Source organism: Ambystoma mexicanum, chromosome 1q, assembly GCF_040938575.1.
Source record: "Ambystoma mexicanum isolate Mex_15411 chromosome 1q, UKY_AmexF1_1, whole genome shotgun sequence".
Taxonomy (NCBI): Eukaryota; Metazoa; Chordata; class Amphibia; order Caudata; family Ambystomatidae; genus Ambystoma; species Ambystoma mexicanum.
In genome coordinates this window covers 1461956184-1461968525 of record NC_090922.1, presented here as the reverse complement: position 1 = coordinate 1461968525, position 12342 = coordinate 1461956184, and the positions used below count along the sequence as shown (strand labels likewise).

At 51.2% G+C, this 12342-nt stretch overlaps 1 protein-coding gene across 1 annotated transcript in view; it reads left to right on the top strand.

Moving 5' to 3' along the window:
* Positions 1-12342, top strand: part of HECTD3 (HECT domain E3 ubiquitin protein ligase 3) — a 623726-nt gene that overhangs the window by 570844 nt on the left and 40540 nt on the right. The gene's annotated exons all lie outside the window — the stretch shown is intronic.

Below are 12342 nucleotides of genomic sequence, written 5' to 3'. Positions count from 1 at the left end.
GTGTACCTTATGCACTCACTGATGCAAACAAATGGCCCTTTTATCACAGACCTATTCGTCGAATAACGGTGTCTGTCGTCATTCTTTTGTTGAATTATTTTTTATATCTTTATTTAAATTTTAAAACCAACAACCACATCAAAACATGTTGGTGAAAGTGAAAGCCCCCCCCACATTTCATTAAAACCATAACAACACAAACAACCCTTACACATAGACACAACCAGGAAGCAAAACACAGCACATTAACCCCCACCCATATTTCACTAAAAATGCCATACCATTACTCAAACAAATCATCAAAGGACTCCCAATTATCGCAGTATTCAGCCTCTCGATGAAGCCGAAACGCTCGAGACCTCTCATACTTTGAAAGCGTGCGCATGTCCACCATCCAACTATCAGTATGTGGTTTCTTACGCGATTTCCACACTCACATAATATGCTTTATTGCCATCAACAATGCCCTGTCAATCCATTCAGATACACCACATATTTCTAAATCTCTGCTTTCATTGGAGAGAAAAACTGCAGACATTAAAGTTCAAGGAAACGACCTACCAATCACTAGGTCTACTCAATCAATTACCTCCTTCCAAAATGTCAGAACCCTATCACATTCCCAAAGCATATGCAAATAGGTCCCTTTTGAATGTGGGCACCCCCAACACAAATCCGACTCAATCAAACCCTGCTCAGCCATCTTCACTGGTATCCAATAAATACACCCCAAAATTCACTGGTGAATATACCTCAGGTTCAAATCCATTTTTGCTCTCACCGTCACTCTCCACACATTATCCCAATCGGCTTCAGATATATCCCTGCCCAGTTCAATCACCCATTTATTCTGCAATTTCCCCCAGGAGTCCTGCATACACACCTGTACCGGCATAAGTTTAGTAAAGGTAGAAACTACATTCAGAGCAGTATCATACAATATGCACAAATTGGGGTTTTCCACTTAATGGTTCACTTAACATTCGATGCCTCTCATTCAATAAACGTTCTAGTGACCTATATCTCTCAATTTTCCTATTTCTTAAACTATATTGGTCCACTAAGTCTCCAAACGGTACCATCTCGCCAACTTTCCATACATCGTCAAAATACCCTTATTAGCCCAACCCCTCCAGTTTAACACTTTGTTCTCAATCTGTAAACTAGGATTCGACCAGTGAGAAGCAGAATTATTAAAAAAAACACATTTTGGCCACACCCTTGAATTAAAGAAACCAAAGCAGTCTTTGTAGCTGTTAATGCCTCTATCTTAACCCCAGATTTCGGCAACTTACCATAGGAATATAAACAATCCAACAAAAACGGACTCAATCTTTCCCTCTCCATCCGAAGCCACAAAGGCTCGAAGCCCCCATCCTTCATAAAATAGTAAGAAGCTTTTTTTAATAGAAACCCTTTATAATAATTCTCTAATACTGGGAAACCAAAGCCCCCATCTCTAACACTAAGTATTAGAATAAATCGCAGAATTCTTGGCTTCTTGACCACTCCCAATAAGAAATCCATAAAAAGTTTTTCAATACGCTTTAGTGCCTGCTTTGTGAACTTTAAGGGAAGGGATTGAATGAAATACAAAACTTTTGGAAGTAATATCATTTTGACAGCATTGATCTTGGCCCAAAGAGTTAGTCAACCTATCCCATCTACGCAAATCCTTAATTTGGATTTCTTTCAATGTATCTATATTAAATCCACAGTCCTCCGAACATCTCGCACCAGGTATATACCCAAGTACTTCACCGAGACATCCGTCCATTGACGATCCCAATCCAATAGCCTCCTACTTAGCTGAGTCATTTTCACCAGAAAAACCACTGTTTTTCCCCAGTTCACTTTATAACCTGATAATCGACCCACTTCCTGCATCAACTCCCTAAGTAAAGCACCACCTTCAGCTGAATTAGTCAAGACCACCGTTAGATCATCAGCATATGCCAACACTTTTATCTCACCATCTTTTAATTTCCATCCGCAAATATTCCTTACCTGCCTGATATACGCTAACAATGGTTGAAGAGCCAAATTAAATAGAAATGGGGAAAGCAGACAACCTTGCCTGGTTCCCCTAAATAGTCTAAAAGAGCAAGACAAAACCTCATTTAACCATATTTTAGCCGAAATATCATATTGCAAAGCACCAATCACATTCATAAATTGTGGACCAAAACTCATTCTGCTTAAAGTGTAATTCGAAAAGGACCAACTGACACAATCAAACGCCTTCTCAGCATCAAAAAAGACAAGTAAGACTTCATCCACTTCTGTGACCGACAGGCCAATTATATTCAACAAAGTCCAAATATTATCATACCCATACCTCTTGTCCATAAAACCAACCTGTGAACAATCTATCAACTCCGCCATGTATTTCTGCAACCTAATAGCCATAATTTTCGTAAGAATTTTCATATCTACATTTAAAAGAGATATAGGACAATAATTAGCACATCTGGTAGCGTCTTTCCCTTGCTTAGGAATTAGTGTGATGACTGCTTCAGGCATAGAGGAACACAGCCTCCCATGAGACAGAAATTGATTATACAGACTACACAATATTGGGATCAAAGATTAATCAAAAGTTTTATAAAATTCAACCGGCAATCCATCCAACCCTGGGGATTTACCCACATTAAGTTGACGAATAGCCTCCCTCACTTCAGTCTCACACATCTGAGCATCCAAACACTCTCTCCCCTCATCAAACAAACAAGGTAATTCAATTTTTGCAAAGAAAGTATTCAACATTCTCTCATCATTCTGTGGACCCTCAGAGTACAAAGAAGCATAAAAGGATTTAATACACACACAAATGTCCTTACTTTTAACCTTCACATTCCCTGTATCATCCAACATCTTATGAACAAATGACCTCTCAGAAAGACTCTTTAGTTTGTTAGCGAATAAACGTCCACTCTTATCCCCTTCCTCCCAATACTTATGCTTCATAAAATACATACCTCTTTGTTATGCTGGAAATGCATTGGAGGGGCAGGGCCTCCGTATCCTTGTCCTTTACTGCTTTTTATCATGTGTTCTGTCGTGTTTTCCACGCAGGAGTTCATGTGGGACTCCTGGCGGTGCAGCTCTCATTTGGTTTGGTGAACAGACCCATGGGATACCCTTATGGCACCCATGGGTAGGGGTGCAATCCTGTGCCCCTAGTGTGTGTTTTTGGGCACCTGTGTGTGACCCACAGAGCAGGGTACGGGCTGGTGGCAGCTCCGTGCTGAAATGACTGGTGCCCTGAGCGTCCTTCATTTTGGGATGCCCAGGCCCTGTCATTGGAATCGGTAGATTCCTGATGGAGACAAAATGACCCCCATGGCCTCTTACCTTCCATCACCTGTTACCTTGATCTTCCTGAAGTCCCGGGAAGCCCTGCCTCTGTCCCTTCCCCCTGACTGACTATTGGGTGGAAGTTCCGTATATGGTAGTGTGGGGAAGTGCCGACCAGACTGGCTGGAACCTTCTCAACGACCGTATGTTGTGGGTACGCCTATGGGTGGGACCTGGGTGAATGGAGTGTGTGACTGATATACATTCTATGTTGTGGCTGTCTAGTATCTGGTGTTTGACACAATGGTTGAGTCAGCCCTGCCCGAAACCGGTATGAATGCAGCTTGGAGTGTTGAATGGCTCAGTACTTGTCCCAATACACATAACTTGTTGTGAGTGTATGGAGAGAAGTGAATGGCCTGAATACCTTGTGTGCCTGATTGGCTGCCTGCCTGCATGAATGCCCGTAGTCGTGATTGGATGCTTGAGTGTGACCCAGCGGAATGAATGGGAGATCAACAGTATATCTGGGGGCCTCTCACTGCTAGTAATCGTGTTCAGAAGCTGAAGTCTACTACCACGAGTAACTGGAGTGAAGCTTAACCTTGAGCCCTGCTGGATGAGAAGAATTGCTGTTGCTCTCCATCACAATCTGAAAGCTGCTGTGCTTCAAGAACTGACCCAGAGAGGACCTGGTAAGGCGCCCTCTTCCTGAGCCATCGTGCACAGCTGATCTTTGCCTAACCTCCCTAGTAGACAGACCTTCGACAGGCTGCCGACCCGATACGGGGACTGCTGCGAAACTAAAAGGAGAAGCGCACGGACTGTTGTCCGCCACTGTCGCCGACCGCCGTCGCAGACAGGAGCCGCCGTGCTCCCGTTGCCTAAGAACTTCATTGATCCAAGGACGCTCTCGTCCCCATCGTCGCCGCTGTATCCTGCCGGAGAAGGCCTGACTGTCGACGCGCCGAGGAGCATCCAACGGTGGGTTTCCTGCCACCCAACTACCACAGAGATGCCGACGACTCGACGCCCTTGCTGGGCCACAGTTCTTCAACTCTTTGCGGTCCAGAACTATCGACACCGAGGTGCCCCGCACGCCTCTTCCTGGCAGGACGTTTACGCTTCCCCGTCAACGAGCACCGCTAGGAACGACGCGGCCACTTCACTGTCGTAGCGCGACCTGTTCTCCGTCGGACGTTCGACGACCAGTGACTCCTGCCTGAAAGGGAGGACACTCAAGAAGGGTTGTTGATTTCCCCAACGAGGAACGCTACAACACCAAGGTACTTTGGGGTTGCAGAACTATTGGAAAGTCTAGTGGGAACAATATATGGACTGCGCTTGTATCTTTCTTCTACAGGTTGCCCAGGTGGGGGGGATCTCTGCACATAACTGTGTCTAGTGGTAGTGGTCAGTATTCTGCCAATTGTTCAACCATTTTGCTTTCCTTCCTCTCTATTGCTGGTTTCCTCTTTATTCTGATCTGTGTGTCATTCTGACCGTATGCACTTTAATGAGATCTAATAAAGTTAGTGGTACCACTTTAGAAACTGTATATATTTACCATTGCTGATTGTCGGAGTACAAAGTGAGTTATTGGGATATTGTTTCTCCAGCATGGGGTCTGGCATGGATTCACATGCTCATGAATATTCCCCGTCGTCAGGCTGGGAATCCTCGGTAAAGAAAAAACCAGTATCAGTTTCGTTTCTGATCTGTCTTTCGTAGTAATAACCAATCACTGGTCTCTGCGTCATACTGACCACAGCCAATGACTGCCCTCTACCTAAGCACCGCCTCTGGCAGCCATCTTCAGATTTTTACCGCACGTTCATGTGTTGGGATCCTCGTGCTATTGCTCTCGAGCGTTAGTGCTTTTTTTCGCGCTTTTTCACAAAAAACTTCGATTCTTTCGGTCAAAAGAGCCTCAAGCTCCACCGATCCTACATCCGATCAACGGGGACCCGTGTCGGATTCATCTGTGCCCCTCAAGGGTGAAGATTTCGTCGAGCTACACTTCGGAGGACTCCAGAAGCTTCTCAGGCCCGGTCTCGGAGATGGCCCAGGAGAAGGGAAGCTCGACGCCCGGAAAGCTGTTCAGGGTCTGCCCTGGATGCCAGCTGCAGAACGTCTTCAAGGAGGACGAACACTCTTTCTGCCTTTACTGCCTTCATGAGGACAAGACGCACGTGGAGAAGGACTGTGCGTTTTGCGGCAACATGTCGGAACGGACCATGAAGGACCGCCATCAACGTCTCGCCAACTGGCTGGAGGGTAAGAGCCCGTCTGGCGAGAAGAAGAAGAAATCCGAGCGGTCTTCTAAGACCTTTGAGTGCGCCCCGGCGACGGGGGCCCAACATAAGGCCAAGCACCGCGAGTCCGCTGGCACCGGGAGCGCCGAACGGTCGGGCTCTACGGGCGCCAGGCAGGGCGCACCCTCCCCGGCACCATCAACCACGAGCCAACGCTCTGGGTCGGGTAAGAGGAAGGCCGAGCACCCGGCGAAGCTCCTGGAGAGGCCCCGGTCGAGCTCTAAGGCAGAGGAGGAGCGTGGCAGTGCCCCCTCCCTCAAGGATAAGGCGGTGAGCGCACCTAAGGTGGTGAAGGCCTTGATCCATCCGACCAAGCCCTCTATCGAAACGGTCGCGGCGGCCCTGGCTCAGCCTGTGGTGGCTGCACCAGTGGTGGCGACCTCAGGGCCCAGAATCTCCCTGCCTCCTCGGAGGGAGTCTTCCTTTGTGCCCATCGATAGGACCCCCGTGAAACCCTCCGTGGGGAAGAAGAAGGGGGGGCAGGGCGTCGTCGTAGAGTCGGCCTCAACCTCAGAGGAGGAGCTGATCGAGGTCTTAAGCCACGGCCTAGGCGTGGAAGAAGGCCAGCCCGTCGGAATGGACCCCGACGCAGGTGACGACGACGACATCGTCGAGGATACCGACGGGGCCCCTGCTCGCCCGTCGGATTCCCCTCTGCCAGCGCCGCAAGTCAACTGGGCGGCCATTTTGTTGGCCATACAGTCCTTATGCTCCAAGATAAGGACGAGGCTACCGTTACCGACGGAGGAACCTCTCCCGTCGGGGGATCCAGAACCGGGACCTTCTGGTGTTCCCCCTACCAAGAAAAGAAGGATCCATCCACCACCTCCTTTTCAACCGTCGCGCCCCTTCCAGCCCTCCTCCCCGTCCACCCGAGGGGATGATACGGGGACTGACACGGCAGCGACGGGTACGGACGACGAGGCATACGACGAGGATTTTCCGTCGTCGCCTCCCACCAGGGCCTCTCCGCCCGACGAGATCGGATCTTTCCACTCCATGATCTCCAGGGCTTCCGAGCTTTTCCAACTCTGCCCTGAGGAGAAGAAAAAGGAAGGCTTCCTTTATCAGCGGCGCGAGGCCAAGAGGAAGACGGTCCTCGCAGTGCCTCTGTTGGACGACATTTGGGATGAGGGCCTTTCCCTCCTCAAGAACCCTTCCACGACGCCAGCTAGAAGAGACCGGTACGAGAAAAAGTACCGGGTCCCGGACACGGCCCCCCTATGCCTCCGGGCGCAGCCTACCCCGGACTCCGTCGTCTCCGCGGCAGCCAGGAAGAAAGCGGGGGGGGGTGCGGCCTCCACATCGACTTCCCCGCCGGACGGCGAGGGAAAGAAATTGGATACTATGGGACGTAGAGTCATCTCGTCGGCAGCGACGACGATTAAAGCGGCCAACGCCTTGGCTATCGTGGCCCGCTACGACAGGGAGCTCTGGTACAAGATAGCTCCCCTGCTGGATTTTCTGCCGGACGACAAGAGGGCGGAGGCCCTTGAGATCCTGCAGGAAGGTGAGGTGGCCTCGGACCACGCCATCACCGTGGCGACGGACATCGCCGACACTGGGTTCCGCCAGCTGGGCAACGGCGTTTGCCTTCGACGTCGTGGATGGCTCAAAGCTACGGATTTCCGGCACGACGTCCAGACCAGAGTCCTGGACATGCCCTTCGACGGGAACAACCTGTTTGGGAAGACAGTGGACGATTCCCTTCAGGCCATCAAGGCGGATACTGAGACGGCCCGGGCCCTTGGAGTCCTGCAACGACGGACGCCCTTTCGGAGCGGCGGAGGCAAGGGCGCCTCCAAAGGTTCCGGCGGCGGTTTCGCTTCCTACCGTCAAGCGGCCCGCTCGTCGTCGCAAGAGGCCTACAGAGGACGAGGCAAGTCTAGCGGACCCCGCCGTCATCGCCAAGGAGGTCAAGGCGGCAAGGCCGCGTCCAAGCAGGATTGAACCGGCCGTGGGGTCGGGCCCCCACCGAAGCACCCCGGTGGGAGGCCGGCTGGCGGGCTTCGTCAGCGTGTGGGAGTCCATCTCCACCGACCGTTGGGTGCTGGACGCCCTGGCCCGGGGCCACGCGCTCGAGTTTCAAAGAAGGTGCCCGCGCGTCCCCCCCGTGGCCAGGAAAGAACTTCACGTCCCTCAACTTCTCCTGGAGGTAAAGGCGATGCTCAGAAAGGGCGCCATCGAACTCGTCCCAAAGAGGCTTCGGGGCTCCGGAGTCTACTCGAGATACTTCCTCGTGAGGAAGAAGACGGGAGGATGGCGCCCCCTCCTAGACCTGCGACGTCTGAACAAGTTCATCAAGGCGCAGAAGTTCCGGATGGTCACCCTCCAGCACGTCCTGGGTCAGCTGGAGGAAGGAGACTTCCTATCGTCGTTGGATTTGGAGGATGCCTACTTCCACATTCCCATCCTAAAGGGGCACCGCAAATTCCTCAGATTCGTGGTCCAAGGGCGTCATTACCAGTTCAAAGCCCTTCCCTTCGGACTACGGTCGGCACCCAGGGTATTCACCAAGTGCCTCGCACCGGTGGCGGCGCAGCTGCGCCGCGAGGGGATTCACGTCTACCCCTACCTGGACGACTGGCTCATCCGCGCCAAGACGAGGGAGCTCGCCGTGGTCCACACGGCAAGGACCGTCCAACTCCTCACGGACCTGGGATTCTCCGTGAACTACACCAAATCCCACCTGGTGCCCGCGCAAGTCGCACTGTTTCTGGGAGCGAGGCTCGACACAGTGTCCCTTCTGGCCTCCCCGTCGGAGGAGAGGACCAGGACCATCTTGGGCAAGGTGCAACGGATGTTGGTGGCCGACGCGGCCAAAGTGAGGTCCATCAAGTCCCTCCTCGGGATGATGTCTTCCTGCATCTACCTCATTCCCATGTGCAGGCTCCGGATGCGCCCGTTGCAAGAATTCCTGGATGCGCGCTGGATCCAGACGACGGGCAGCTTCGAGGAAAGGATCAAGCTCGACGAGAGTTTCCGGCGAGCGATACGGTGGTGGGGCACCCGCGCGCATCTGACGGCGGGCATGGACTTCCAGACCCCAGCCCACCAGGAGACTGTGACCACGGATGCCTCCCTGGAAGGGTGGGGAGCGCACACCGAAAATCTGCACGCAAGGGGACTCTGGCTCCCGACGGAGAAGTCCCTGCATATCAACGTCCTGGAGCTCCGTGCAGTGTTTTGGGCCCTCAGGTCCTTCCTTCCGTCCCTCAAGGGCAAGGTGGTGAGGATCTTCACCGACAACACCACCACCATGTTTTACATCAGGAAACAGGGCGGAACCAGGTCCCCAGCGCTGTCCAAGGAGGCGCAGGACCTGTGGCATTGGGCCGTCGCCCAAGGGATTTTTCTGGTGCCGTTTCATCTGGCAGGGATAAAAAACACCACCGCCGACTCACTCAGCAGGGAGCTGCGCTCGTGCCACGAGTGGGAACTACGGCAGGATCTGGTGGATCGCCTCTTCCGACGGTGGGGCACACCCCAGATCGAACTGTTCGCGACGGCGACGAACACCAAGTGCCGGAGGTTCGCCAGCAGGTTTCCCCAGACGAGGAGCATGGGCGATGCTTTCTCGTTCCCCTGGGAGGGCCTGTTCCTCTACGCGTTCCCTCCCTTGCCTCTGCTAATCCGGCTCGTCAACCAGCTCAAGAGGTCACGGTGCAGGATGATCCTCGTCGCACCTGCGTGGCCGAGGCAGATATGGTTCCCGGACCTTCTGGACTTGTCAGCGTCCCCGCCGATCAAGCTGCCGGCGGACGCGGATCTACTCTCCAGGGAAGGAGGCGCCATCCTCCACCACGACCCGAAGTCGCTGAACTTGCAGGCCTGGCTCCTGCAGCGCTAGAGTTTGGAGGATACGACATACCGGCCGATTGCAGAGAGGTTCTTGCAAAGGCCAGGGCGTCCTCGACTCTTAAATGCTACGGACACAAATGGAAGAGTTTCTCTGTCTGGTGCCACGCACAGTTGATTAACCCTCTACGGATTACGGCTCCCCAAGTACTGCCGTACCTGCTGACGCTGGCCAAAGCTGGTCTGGCCCACGCGTCCATCAAGATTCATCTTGCTGCGATCTCCCGATACACCAGAACCACGGGGCGGACGTCCTTGTGGTCTCATCGTCTGGTGAAAGAGTTCATGAAGGGACTGTTCAGATCGTTCCCGCCGGTGAAGGCTCCGGCCCCGGCGTGGGAGCTCAACGTGGTGCTGACCAAGCTCATGGGACCTCCGTTCGAGCCTCTGCACTCGGCCCCGTTGAAGTTTCTATCGTGGAAAACAGCTTTTCTTGTGGCCATCACCTCCGCACGACGAGTGGGAGAGATCCAGGCCCTTTCCTGCAAGGCCCCGTACTTGACTTTCCACGACACGAGGGTAGTGCTCAGGACGCACCCCTCCTTCATGCCCAAGGTACCGTCGGACTTCCATCTCAACGAACCCTTGGTGTTACCTGTGTTCTTCCCGTCGCCTTCGTCGCCGGCTTAGAGGACTTTGCACTCGCTGGATGTAGCTAGAGCGCTGAAGTTCTACGTGGACCGCACGAAGGGTTTTCGGAAGACGTCACAACTCTTTGTGAACTTTGGACCTGTCAATCAGGGGAAGGCTCTCTCGAAGGCTTCCATCTCCAGATGGCTCTCCGGCTGTATCATGTGCTGTCACCGGTTGGCAAACCGACCGCTGCCTGGCCGTCCGAGAGCCCATTCCACCAGAGCGATCGCAGCTACCACGGCGTTCCTATCTGGTGTGCCCCTGCTGGACATATGCAGGGCTGCTACGTGGAGGTCGACGCACACCTTCACGAAATTCTACTGCGTCGACCGGGATTCCAGGGAGGAGTCCAGGGTCGGCCAAGCAGTGCTGCGCAACCTGTTCGCCTGAGGTGAGCCTGGTGAGGAGGTAAGATGCTTAATGTTGAGTTGATGTGATGCTTAATGTTGAGCCTTTGCCACCTCCCGTGGTTGTGCATGTGTGTACTGCTATGTATTCTTTATTCATGAGCATGTGAATCCATGCCAGACCCCATGCTGGAGAAGGAACAAGTTACTTACCTGTAACTGTTGTTCTCCAGCATGGGTCTGGCATGGATTCACATGCGAACCCTCCCGCCTACCCCTCTGCGGCTCTTCACTTGGTCATACTGCCACTTCACGTGCTTCCAAATCTGAAGATGGCTGCCAGAGGCGGTGCTTAGGTAGAGGGCAGTCATTGGCTGTGGTCAGTATGACGCAGAGACCAGTGATTGGTTATTACTACGAAAGACAGATCAGAAACGAAACTGATACTGGTTTTTTCTTTACCGAGGATTCCCAGCCTGACGACGGGGAATATTCATGAGCATGTGAATCCATGCCAGACCCATGCTGGAGAACAACAGTTACAGGTAAGTAACTTGTTCCTTATATACCTTTGAACATTAATTATATAAAGACTGTGTTGTAACCGATACAGTGTTTGGACATTCCTTTGTGAGTGCTTGGGGACTACACTGTACTTAAGAACCAGCTTGCATCACCTCCCGAGAAGCTAGGCCTCGATTGCTCGTCCATTGCTACCGTAGTAGAGAATCTTGGCAGGGGTCTCTGTGCCTCCCCTCTACCCTATAGAGAGCGGAAGTGCAGACCCCCCCACCCTACGGTCTTTACACTCTTTCAAACTGCTCATCTAAAACTTCCTTCAGTGTACTCCTAGTATCTTCCATTTTTAACCTATCCCACTTACTATTAGACATTACATACCTATGCTGTAAAATTTTAAGTTCTGATTCAAGATCTTTAACCCTTTTATCATCCTCTCTCCTTTTTTTGAAAGTCCAATTAATCAACTCCCCTCGAATGGTTGCCTTAAAAGCATCCCAAACTACAAGACTAGCTGCAGAATCCATATTCTCCTGAAAAAAGGTCTCTATAAAAACATTTAGTGCTTCACAAACTTTCACATCTTTTAGAATGAACGTCTTTAGCCTCCATTTATTTCTACACAAGTCACCCATTTGCCTATCAATAATCATTTTCACTAATGAGTGATCAGAGAGACACCTCTGCCCGATTTCAACACTAATAATGACATCAACCATCTTATCCGAAACCAACAAATAGTCCAACCTCGAGTAAGAGTCATGAGTAGGAGAATAAAACGAAAATTCCCTATCAGTAGGATGAAGTGACCGCCAACCATCAACCAAAGCAAAGGTATCCAGAAAATCATTAAAAACACCACTTAACCTGGAACCCGTAAATCTACACTCTGATTGTCTGTCATGAGAATCATTCAAAATGCAATTAAAATCACTTCCAAAATGCTCTTTCATTTAGTGCAAAGCAGTCAAGACTGCTCATTGGTTCTATGTGCCCCCATTACCTTTCTCATTGGGTTATTTCAAAAGAGTACAATACGGATAACCTTCTATCAGAAAATAATGTATTATAGGTTTTGACAATGTGCTTTGATGCACAACACAAATGTAACATTCATATTCCAATAAATACTGGAGGGGACCAATAAAAATGCACGTTGCAAAAATTTCAATACTTTTTTTTTGCAAAAACCAAACAAGCCCCCCAGACAGAAATTTAGATCAGCGTTTGAAAGGCTGGGTACAGTTAGTGTCTTTAATTTAGAGAGGTCAAGCAAATGACCAAGTCAAACATTTCCTTCTAAATGCTTCTTCTGTTTGGCCTGTTAACAGGTGATCCCCATGCCGTGTACTACTTGAATTGTTTGTGAAGTA